Source organism: Barbus barbus, assembly GCF_936440315.1.
Source record: "Barbus barbus genome assembly, chromosome: 36".
Lineage (NCBI taxonomy): Eukaryota > Metazoa > Chordata > Actinopteri > Cypriniformes > Cyprinidae > Barbus > Barbus barbus.
The window spans coordinates 17,555,151-17,567,674 of record NC_136714.1 but is presented as its reverse complement, the minus strand read 5'-3'; positions in this window follow the sequence as shown (position 1 = coordinate 17,567,674).

The following is a 12,524-nucleotide window of genomic DNA, read 5'->3' as shown; positions in this document are numbered from 1 at the left end:
CAGTTGTCCTGAAGTCAATGGGCTTTTGTTTAAATGCCTGAAATGATGTATGTGGTTAACACAAACTCAAGATATTTTCATGTTTTATTCTATGATAAAATAGTCCACGTGACATCAGTGGTTCAACTGGAATTTTATGAAGCTATGGGAATACTTTTGGTGTGCAAAGAAAACAAAAATAACAACTTTATTCAACAATTTCTTCCCTTCTGTGTCAGTCGACATACGTTCAGGAGAGTACCACAGTGCAAAGTCGTTATTTCGGTTTTCTTTGTGCACAAAAAGTATTCTTGTGGCTTCATAAATTACGGTTGAACCACTGATGTCACAAGGACTATTTTAACGATCTTATTACTACCTTTCTGTGTCTTGAACATGTCACTTCAGTTGCTATATTTACAACTGAATTTTCATTTAATGTAAAAGCATATTTTTAAAGAGGACACACTGGCATCTACAGGACGACACAAGAAGTTCTCGCCCATCAATTGCCAAGTGAACAGCATTTGTGTCATCATAAAAATAAAAGATGATTACCATTTTTATAAATGTTTTCCCCTCTGTCCCCAGTCATTCCCACAATGCAATTTATGTTACCTTTAGGGTCAGAATCCACATTCAGATGTCTCTAATCTGTTGCACTTGTCTTTCTCTTCGGGAGCCGGAACAATGCTATCATTTTGCACATCTCATTAACACTTTCATAGTCACAGAACAGCTGGAAGTCCGTCAGAGAGCTGTGGAGAGCTTGACCAGAATACAGTGTCGCACTTGTAGCAAGTGGCTTTGAGTAATTGACCATGCTTTGACCCAGCAGATTGGATCCGGTCCATTTTGTAGCCTCTAAATTGTGTGGTTTAAACCTGGATCTTTATATTATTCTCAAGGTCTCAAAGAAGTGATCTTGACATGGTCTTGAAGGTGAATAATGTTTCATTCCTTCTCATGCTTCTAGTGTGTAAAAGGATGTACCACACATAAGGACATAGAAAAGACCTGCATGAGGTGGCTGCAGGAGCAATTCCCTACAATACAGAAATAGAGGGTTAAATGAAAATGTCAGTGAATGTCAAGGTGATTTGAAATTGCTGTGTTATTCTTAGCCAACAATGTGAGACGGTTTTAAATTGAGTGTGGTTGAATATGATTTAATATTAATCTACCAAAAAAAAGGCACATTGGGAGGTCCGCCAAGTGTTGATGCTGTCTTGATTAAAAATACCAAATATTAAAAAGGGGCTGTGTATAAACATAAATAAATAAACATTTGAAATACATATAATTTCAAGCTTTTCTTGTTGGATAAATATTGTGAGCTTATAGATGCACAGTTATGACGTCTACAGCACCATGCTGCTTTAATTACATAGTCATGGTAACAGCTAACATCTTCAGAAATACTGTTTATCTTCAGAGACAGACGAATGATCCTATGTTCTTTCACAGTCATTAATAACTTGAAAATATGCCATGTATTGTATATTTTTAGTCAGAAACAAAGAAAGGAATCTAAATCAATGGTTCTCAACCAGGGCCACAAGGTGACTTAATTATTAAATTATTTAAATATTAAAAAATTGAATGTAATTAGAACAGCTAAACATCAAAGTGTACTTATATATTACTTAAATTAAAAAGTTTTTTAAACTTCTGGTTACCGCATATTTAATCTAAATTAATTATTTTAATTTATTTACATTTTTAGCTTCTATTATAAACATTTGTAATAGAAAACCAACTTTAGGAATTAAAAATTGACCAGTGCTTTGAAAATATATTTGCTGAATAAAACATTACTGCGGTAAAGTAATGGCCAAACATATTGGCACCCATGGTAAATATGATCAAAGAAGGCTGTGAAAATTAATCTGCATTGTTAATCCTTTTGATCTTTTATTAAAAATATTCCCAAAAATCTAACCTTTCATTGGATAATAAGAATTTAAAATAGGGGGAAACATCATTATGAAATAAATGTTTTTCTGAAATACACGTTGGACACAATTATTGGCACCCCTAGAAATTCTTATGAGTAAAATATCTCTGAAGTATATTCATATTCATAATTTTGAGCACTCCAGGGTGAGTATGAACATGAAATTATCCTGCCATGGCTTCCTGTTTCACAGAAATATAAATAGGAGGGAAAACAAAGCCCAAATTCCCTTAATCATCCATCACAATGAGAAAAACCAAAGAATATATTTCTGATGTGCAGCAAAAGATAACTGAGCTTCACAAATTTGTGAAGTGGCTTTAAGAAAAGAGCTAGAGCAGTGAAAATTCCCATTTCCACCATCAGGGCAATAATTAAGAATTTCCAATCAACAGAATATGTTACGAAACTGCCTGGAAGAGGACGTGTGTCTATATCGTCCTAATGCATGATGAGGAGGAGAGTTTCAGTGGCTAAAGACTCTCCAAGGATCACAGCTGGAGAATTGCAGAAAATAGTTGAGTCTCGGGGTGAGAAAACCTTAAAAAAAAAAACAAACAAAAAAAAAACAATGTCAAACAGCACCTACATCACCAAGTGTTGTTTGGGAGGGTTTCAAGAAAAATTCTCCTAGCTCATCCAAAAACAATCTCCAGCATATTCAGTTGTCAGACACGACTGGAACTTCGAATGGGACTGGCTTCTATGGTCAGATGAAACTAAAAAAATTAGCTTTTTAGCAGCAAACACTCAAGATGTCTTTGGTAAACACAGGGATTAAAAGTACCCCATGTGTACAATGAAATATACTGCTGTATTGTTTACTTGTTTAGACACATGGTATCATGGATTCTATCAAATACTAACAGATAAAAAATCAATAAGAGACTGATTCTGTTAGAAATCTTATAATGGGCCATGTTTGGATCTTCCAACCATACAATAATCCAAACACAAACCTCAAAAACAACACAAAAATGGGTCACTGAGCACAAAACCAAAGATTCTGTTATGGCCATTCCAGTTCTATGACCTGAACCCTGTAGAAAATGAGTGAGGTGAACTGAAGAGAAGAAGCACCGTCATGGAGCTGGGAATCTGAAGGGTCTGGAGTGTTTCTAGATGAAGGAATGGTCTCTGATCTCTTGTCAGGTGTTCTCTAACCTCATCAGGTATAATAGAAGAAAATTTAGAGCTGTTAAACTGGCAAATGGAGGTTTCATAAAGTATTGAATAAATGGGTGCCGTTAATTGTGGCCAATGTGTATTAGAGAAAAACATTTATTTCAATTTTTAAATAAAAGATCAAAAGGATTATCAATGCCGATTATTTTCACAGCCGTCTTTGATCATATTTACCGAGGGTGCCGATATTTTTGGCCATGACTGTATATGTGGGTTGTTGCATATGATAAAAAATAAGTCTATTATTTAATCAAAGGCATGCATGATAAATCATAAGCAATTGTTATATAAAAAAAACATTTCATTTTTATTTTGTCAGAGGATAGATCTGTTTTTGTTTGACTCGTCAAAGAACAGTAATCACTAGCAGGGTAGTCATTTATTTTGAAAATTGCTAAGCACAGGGAACAAGGGTAATATTTTTTGTGATGTGAACCATAAGAGAGCATTTTTAAACATCCGTCATGCTATCACTTAATTACAAGGATGTCAGATGCAGAGTTGACTTTGTGTCTGAGCAGTGGTGGACGTATTTAGTTTGCTTCTCATAAAAGCCTTTATAGCCATCATTTTCAAACAGGAACTGGCCATTTAAGTCACAGTGAGAGCCACAGTGAATGCATAGAGCCATATGCATTCACAATTCACATCAAGCTATACTTATTTCAGCCAAGATAAGATTCATTGTCTGTTTAATGAGGTGCTTTTGAGATTACTTCAGTTTGCTGAAAGCACAGAATTGCTCTCTTTTGTCTGCTTCCTGTTGTCTGAAATTCACCTAGACATTCTATAGCTTACATAAATACACCCTGTTGTATATAGTAATAACAAAATCTGATTCACCTTTGTTTTGGTGAATGGTACAATGGAAGGTGTACAGAACATGTGGAGCAACAGGGTACGAGTGGAAAATCACAATTTCAGATTAGGACATTGGACAATGTCTCAAAAACAGGACAATCTACTGTGGCAAAACACTGACAGCTCAAATAAAGCATTTTTTTTTTTTTTGGAAACGATATGTCTATGTAATTGTTGGTGTTGCCCATGTTAACACAGACGTCATATGTTGGTATAGCCTACTGAGGTAGGTGTTGCTCATTATTCTTAATTGGCTCAGAAACCATGCTGCCACAGTGTGAGGAAGAGCAACTGATTTGACATCTGAGTGAGATTTCCTACATGGCACAGTTGGCCTGTATGAAGACGTACAAGTTTATTGCCGCCCTTTAGTTTAAATGTCATCCACTCCATCACATATTTTTAAACCATTGTTTTTTCTCTGTGTGTAAATGTTAGATTAAAACCATCAGCAGCTGAAAGAATTAGACTACTAACTTTTTACAAGAACATATTACCATTATTAATTGTTTGCGGACTGGATTGTGGACTTTGGAATTAGTGATTAGTAAGAGTCAATTAGCATTTTTGATCAGCTGAATCAATTCAATGTTTCAATCATAAAGAGAGTGGTTTACTTGTTTTATTCCTGAACGTCTCAATGTTTTTGAATGAATCGTTTCAACGAAGGACACATAAAGACATTCCTTTGTTTTGTTCTGGAATAAAACAGAATTTAATTAGTTGAGTAAATGCTGCTTCATTCAGGAACAAAATTAGTTACTACTGTGAGTAAACCTTTCATTGAACTGATTCGCTCATAAAGATAGTGGTAGCTTGTTTTGTTCCTGAATGAATGAGCATATTAAATCATCAGTTGAATAAAAGATTCAATAACCCATTAATAAATACAGCAGTGCTCCTGCCCCGAAAACAATGATTAGCTGGTTTTGGTGTGTTTGTTTGGGGATGGAGCTGAAAGCTACAGGAAGGTAGCTCCTCTGGACCTGATGTAAAGTGTCCCATTTGTCATTTTAGCTTTCAGCATTCATTTTTTTTTAAGCTTTCTCGATGTACACTTCTGTTGAACCCACAGCAGACTTCTACCTAAGAGTCAAAGCGGCATTACATCCTTACCATGTGAGGAAGACCACAAGGGTTTAAGGTGCTATTTGGGACAGGGCATGTCAGTGCTTTTCTTTGCGATTTAATCAATGTTTTGTACCAGAATAAATTATTCAAATGACTCAAAAGACACTAACATGCTAACAATGCAACCTGCAAAAACCAACAGAGTGATGCAAACAGAAAAAGCTGTTAGAGTGCCATACTGAATTTTATCCCAGCGCTGTATATTAACATACATAAATGCATTTTTTTTTAAGTTTTGTAAAGAAATTTTGTAAACACAATTTACATTTGTCAACTAATAGATAGATAGATAGATAGATAGATAGATAGATAGATAGATAGATAGATAGATAGATAGATAGATAGATAGATAGATAGATAGATAGATAGATAGATAGATAGATAGATAGATAGATAGATAGATAGATAGATAGATAGATGGACAAGTAGAAGAAAGCCATGTGCTGTGGTCACTACAACACTCAGTGACCTGCGACACAGATGTTACATCGGAAAATTTCACCAGCATCTGAACACCCTCTCCTGCATCTCCACATCTGCTTTAATCTCAGCTCTGTAGGTGCAGAGATACTAATTGAAAGAAGATCTTTTTACAGAACTAGACATTCTAACAGCTCTCTTTCCATCATAGATGTGTGGGGGTGTTGCATTGTATTTCACTAGGTAGGTGAATTTAGTCTCTTTCCTTTATTACAACCTGTTTCACAGACTTTTTTTTTGTCTCTGTTCCTTACAGAAAGGATTATGCAATCTTCCCTGAGGATCAAAGGCAGTGTGTTATCCACCACCTTGACCCCTGCTGAACCTGGATGTAAAGAACAGTAGGAAAGAGGTCCCCTTCCTTAACAAGACAGACCTGCTTGGAAATAGTTTTTAAGACTCTTAATGGTTATTCATATTGCTGTCTTTCATTTTTAACAAGCTTTTACTCATTTCTTTTCTCCTCCGATCACAGGCATCATCACAAAATTGAATCCAGCCCAGAGAAATGCATGATTTTTTTTTTTAAATACTGAATCCTCTGTTGCTTTCATGTGATTATGTGATTTTATGTTGCTTTTATGTGATGCATATTGCTGCTCACCCCCATCGATGCACAGATGGAAACACAAAGAACATTATGTGACAGTAATCACTAAAGGCAAAAGGTGTTCGGTGAGACAGAGGCAGTGTGAGCTGAATTTTAAACATACAGGTGCATGAGAAATTATCATATTGCATTCAAGTAGTCAGGTGCTGTTTAAAAAGTCTTTAGTGGTCTAACACTGACCCACTGAACTGTCCACACTGCCTTGGTGTTTGTTGCAGTAGTGTCAAAAAAATACTTATTTTTTTCTTAAATGAAAACAAGAATGTGAGGGATAGATTTTTATTTTATTATTATTCTTTTTAGAATTGTTTATTTTATTTTATTTTATTTTATAGCCAGCACATCTTTTTAACAGCTAAATAACATCTGCAAAACTTCATAAAGGAATGAAAAGAACATGAATCTTTGATCCCTGAATAATGGCTAACTGTGTACAGAGGAGATCTTCAAGAATATTAAGCACCACTGCATAATTTTCTGAACAGTGGACAGCATGAATAATCAAGAATATGAAACTAAATTGAACAGTTGCCTTTAATGTACTCTCAGATATATCAGAAGCTCTGTTCATGACAAAGAGGATTTATTTATTATAATATTAATATCATATTCAAAAGAACTTGTGCAAAATAAAATCTCATTCCGAGTTAACAATATCATGCATGTATTTGTTCAATATATGCCACAGTCATCATAATTCAGTCATGCATGACTGATGAAAGATGTTAAGGAAGAGAGAATAATAATGATATTGAACCCTTTTTGAACCTGGGGAAAATTTAATCAGGCAGGTAAATCTCAAATTACAGTAAGACCACCTTGCCTAAATTACTATGATGTCTTCATTTAGGACACAGCTGAGTGTAAATGTCACAAGTTAAAAATTCTAACAAATGATCAACATTTGTTTGGAATAACATAATATAGAAAAATAACATTTTTCCACATATTTGTTTATTACAGTATGTAGATGCATCTATTACCACTCAATTGCCATTTTATTCAAACATTAAATTTGTCTATTTTAATATGTCAGGCAGATTTTGCTGTTCTGCTACAGTAGTTATGAAATGATATGAAGTGACTCAGTGTGCGAATATTTCATTCTATTGTCTATACAGTACAGGCAGTAGCCTACTTACATATCAAATATTAAATGTAATACGCCAGTGAATTACTTAAGCCTAATTTCATATTTGGTGACATTTTCTCTTAAGCCTCTTATGTAAGTGTCTCTCCTGCAGTTGAGATTCACAGAAAGGTTCTTCATAAAAGCTCAAAGTAAGATCTCTCCTGAGACATTTATATCATTCGAAGGAGCTGTGCAATTTTTGATGGAAAATACATGAGAAAATGAGAATAGCTGAGGACATTTATAGAGCAGACTTGATACAGAATCTGTGTTGTTGAAATTCTACCGCTGCTGGGGAATGTTGGATTATGCAGCGTATTTTCAGCTAAAAGCTCTCTAAGATATGTGAGCAAGATCTGGGAGGATAAAATGAATATAAAGCCTTAAGGTCCTCTACCCAAATAAATATTTTTGGGGGTTAATTAAACATATCAATACAAATGTCCCACTTGCTTAATTGGGAATGTTTACAGCTTATGAAAGTATAACCTTCCCTTCCTTAAACCCTTTCCATGTCTTCTGAATTTCAAGACAACCCAGACTGAATGTATAAATGTCAGCCACACACTCTTGCAGAATTAAAACACTGGCAGTGATGCCCATCTCCAGATGACTACAAAGTTTTCTAATTTGCAAGTGCTTTTTTCCACACTAAAAGACTCTCATGCAGCTCTCATAAATTTGCATTAGTCATACTTATATATATTCATCAAAATACAGCATATTTTTCATGTAATAAAGCAATGTGACAGACTAAAAAGGCATCGCCATGATGAAAAATAAAATAACTATATCTCTGTATCTATAAAATAAAATAAAATAAATAATGATCTGTAAATAAAAATCTATAACATTTTGTAAAACATAGCCTACTCTTTGTTTTGTTTACAAGATTGCACACACACACACACACACACACACACAGAGAGAGAGAGAGAGAAAGTGAGGTTGATTGATTGATTTACGAATTGATTTCTTGTTCATTGCTTGGCATTTTAAATGAGAGAAAGACAGGAAGAAAGACAGGATTCTTCTTTTTTTATTTATACAATTTACAACGAGAATAACTGAAAAAATACATGGCACACAGCAGCCAGTCAAAATATCAGATGTGATGTGTAAAACTGAATTGTCTATAAATAATCTCTATGAAAACCAGCTATTATGTGTGTCCTTGTGATGTTCTTGCTTACACATAATTGGCACATGCAGTGTAGTGTAGCTGGGACACATATGAAACAATTGATTCTCTGCTTGGCCATTTAAAATGAATCCAATTCCCAATTCCCAAGAACTATTGTGCATCCAATAATTCCATGTTGATATGAGACATTCAATATTTGTTTCATCAATGATTCTGACATTCCTTTTGCCATTGATTACATAATTAACAAAGTCTATATATGTACTCAGGCTTACCTACACATTATTGGCAATCATAGCCTATGGTGCATAGGCACCATCCCAGTTGCTCAAAAACAAACCCTGACGCGCCATTCCCGCATCCACAACCGCTCGCACCTCATGTTTGCGGCTGAATGCAGGCTGACAGCCTTTAAATGTCTTAAAATGCATTATATAAAAGCAATGAGGCAACCTTGCTGAAAAAAACCCAATATAGACCATCACAGAAAATTCTAACTCCATCACAAATAAATCACAAATGTCATTACAAACCATCAACTTTTAACCATTAAAACCATAAAAAATGGTTTTCTGTAGTGTGTTTTGGAACATATTCCATTAGGATGTATTGGTTTTAACAAGCCACCAATAGAAGGTGACCAATTACCAGTATAGACCAACAGGGTCCATTACAGTTTCCATTAAAACCAATACAAGTCCCATTATAACCAGCAAAACCATTACAAATTTTGTGATGGTGTCTATTGTTTTTTTCAACATTACATGTTATTACAAATGCCTGCAAAGGGAGCCAAAGGCCTGGTCATTGTTGCTGTTACACTTACAGGACGATCAAGTCCTTGTTTAATAGGCTATTGACCAAACATTTAATTCAAATATCCACTTAATCTTTTATTTTTGGCCACCTTTGTGCTATAGATGACACAGCCTCTATAATTTCTTCAACAAAAAACATGTGGACATCACAACCCTTACAAAAATGAACCATAGTTTTCATAGTAAAACTGCTCTATTTTCTTTTGTGTGATTTCTGAATGCTTGAGACCATAAAATCAATCAGACAACTGTATTGCTGCCATAAGTATAAATCTCCACAATCTGCTTTTGAAGAAATATCGTTGTATCTTGCTACAGCGCACATTCTATCAGCTGCAGTTCTGGCGCCGACATATCAATATACTGTACAGTGCCACATACATTCACATCAGTAAGAAGATATTTTGAAGAATGCTGGTAACCAAACAGTTGCTGGTCCACATTGACTTTGACAGTAGGGGAAAAAAATACTATGGAAGTCACTGTGGACCAGCAACTGTTAGGTTTCCCACCTTCTTCAAAATAGCGTTTATGTTTAGCAGAAAAAGGAAACTCAGGTTTAAAATAACTTTTGAGTGAGTAAATGAAGGTATACAAATAAAACACTAGCCTATTTTAATTCTTGGGTGAATTATTCCTTTAAATGTTAATAAAACACCAAAGAGAAAAATCACGCACTATTCTTGACTGAAAAACTGTAATACAGTTTCTTTAATAGGAATCAATCTATATAGTGTTTTATTTTTATATTTGTTCATTCAGTTTCTTGAATGCTCTGCTAAATACACCTATTGTACCTGAAAATAAAACACTTGTTTATTTTATTTGTATATTGTGTGTATTTGTAATGTGTATCTTTGTTCTCATTTTTTTATAACAAAGATAAAATAATGACAAAGATTTTTATCTTCACCCACTTTGGCCTAAATATCTGCCATACTTTTTTATATTTTGTTACCTTGAAAGGCTTTGTCTTTATAACAGGGAAATGAGTTTCAAACAGTGATAAAATCGTGAATCGTGATGCCCCTAGCCGAAGAGGAAAACCCCCACCCCGGTCCCTGATTGTGCCCTCATAATGCCATTTCGCCCCTGCCCCTCCAGAGGCCTGTGCATGCTATGCATAGGCAGTAAGCAGCAAGGCAGCTCACTAGATTTTGGAACACAGCTAATGTCAAAAAGGAAACTTTAGTTTCTTATTGGAGCAATTACTCACTGAGAAAGAAATGCTTTGTTGTACTGATTATATTGCACAAAGAAAAGTTTCTAAACACAAAGAAAGTGAAAATTAAAAGAGCTTGTCTGTTTTCCGATGTCTGATTTCATTATGAGAAATGTGATCAAAATGACATGCAGCAAATGAATGAAATTCTTGTAAAGCTATTCATTCTGTCTGTGTATCGTCAGAGATGTCAAACACAAATAGATGCTTTTGTGCCGAGCTGAATTCGTTGAATTTACCAACTCAAATAAGACTTACATTAGTTAAATGACTGCTGAAATTTCTTCTGTCCTCAAAGAGAGGGCACTTCTCGCTTTCATCAGTTCATTAGGAAGTGACAAGTCGCGTCAGCTCCTTTCATCTGAAGAGCAATCAAGTTTCTTTCATGAGCCGACAAGAAATTATAAGCAAAACTAAGCCTTCTCAGTGAGAATAAGGTTGATTTTAATTGCCTCAACACTGTTGGAAGTCTGACAATGAATTCAAAATGACTCTGTGAAGTTGCTGTCATGTTGCTTTGGCTGTGTTGATTTGAAACTGTATGCCTGTAAGAAGGGAGGTGTAAATTGTAACAACAATTTCTGAATCATTTTGATATAAATAAATGAAACACTTTAGACAGAAAGTGGTGATTCAAATAACAACCCCATTTGATATACAGTATTAATTGCAGTAGAACAATAAATGCTGCATATAAATGTCATGATGCACTGGAACTGTTTAGCTAAAGAACAGAGTGGTTTCATGTGTATGTGTGTCATGTGTGCCCATATTTCTACATCAGTTAAGCAGGTAAAAGTTCTGGAGTTGATTCTAAGTGTGCCATTTGCATTTGGAAGCTATTGCTCTGCACCCGCATTGTGCTTTCCAACGAGCTCTCCATGCAAGTGAAACAGTTGTTAGGCTTCAAAAACAAAAAAATCCATCAGAGAGATAGCAGGAACAAAAATTCCTAAGCTTTTTATGTTATATTTTTGTTCAACCCTTGAATTAAAGATTAAAGTCTGCACTTAGTTTAATTCTATTCTGGTGGCCAGTGTTTGGAAGGTTACTTTGGAAATGTAAAAGGTTACAGATTACAAGTTACCCTACTTAAAATGTAATAAGTAGTGTAACTTTTCAAGTACTTTATTAAAGTAATGTAACTGATTACATTTGATTACTTTTCTAAATTTCTAATGTTTTCAACTTTAAATCATTTTCAAATATGTAAAGCAGGCAGGGTTAACCTTACAGTAGAACTCAACACTGATTACTGTCAGACTTTCAAAATCCTTCATCACTTAATATTTTCATTTTAAAGGAGACATTGGATGCAAAATATCTTCATTTGCATATAAATGTGTCTTAGCAGTATGTGGACACAACCACCCTACAATGATAAAAATTCACTACTTTTTTTCCACCCAAAAACCTAAACAGTCTCAATTACCAAGCCATTTTGATTTTGGAGTGAATAACCAGCGCTCTCTTCCACCTTCGATACCACTACTGAGGTGAGACCCTTGAGAAAGGCACCAAACCCCCAACTGCTCCCCGTGTGCGTAAAAGTAATAGATGGCTGCCCACTGCTCCAGGTGTGTTTACGAATTTATGAATGAACGTGTGAAAGTTCTGTCACAAAGATGTTGTTACAGTCAGGCCTCCGGAGGGGCAGGGGCGAAATGGCATTACGAGGGCACAATCACGGACCGGGGGTGGGGGTTTTCCTCTTCGGCTAGGGGCATCACGATTCACAATTTTATCACTGTTTGAGCATTACAGCCAATCTAATTTCCCTCGTGCTTTTTTAAGTGGGTATACGGAAATCCTTGACCTTTGCTAGTGGGTATACGCTGTATACCTGCTTATCACGTAGACTAGGCCTACACCGCTGTACTGAACAGTAAAAATGATGCTCATGGATCTGGAGCTCAAGTAACAGTGAAAAACAGAAGTCTAACTGAAACTCAATCAGCTCTGCTGCAAAGGAAAGACTCTTCCACTGATGTAACTAGGGAACATA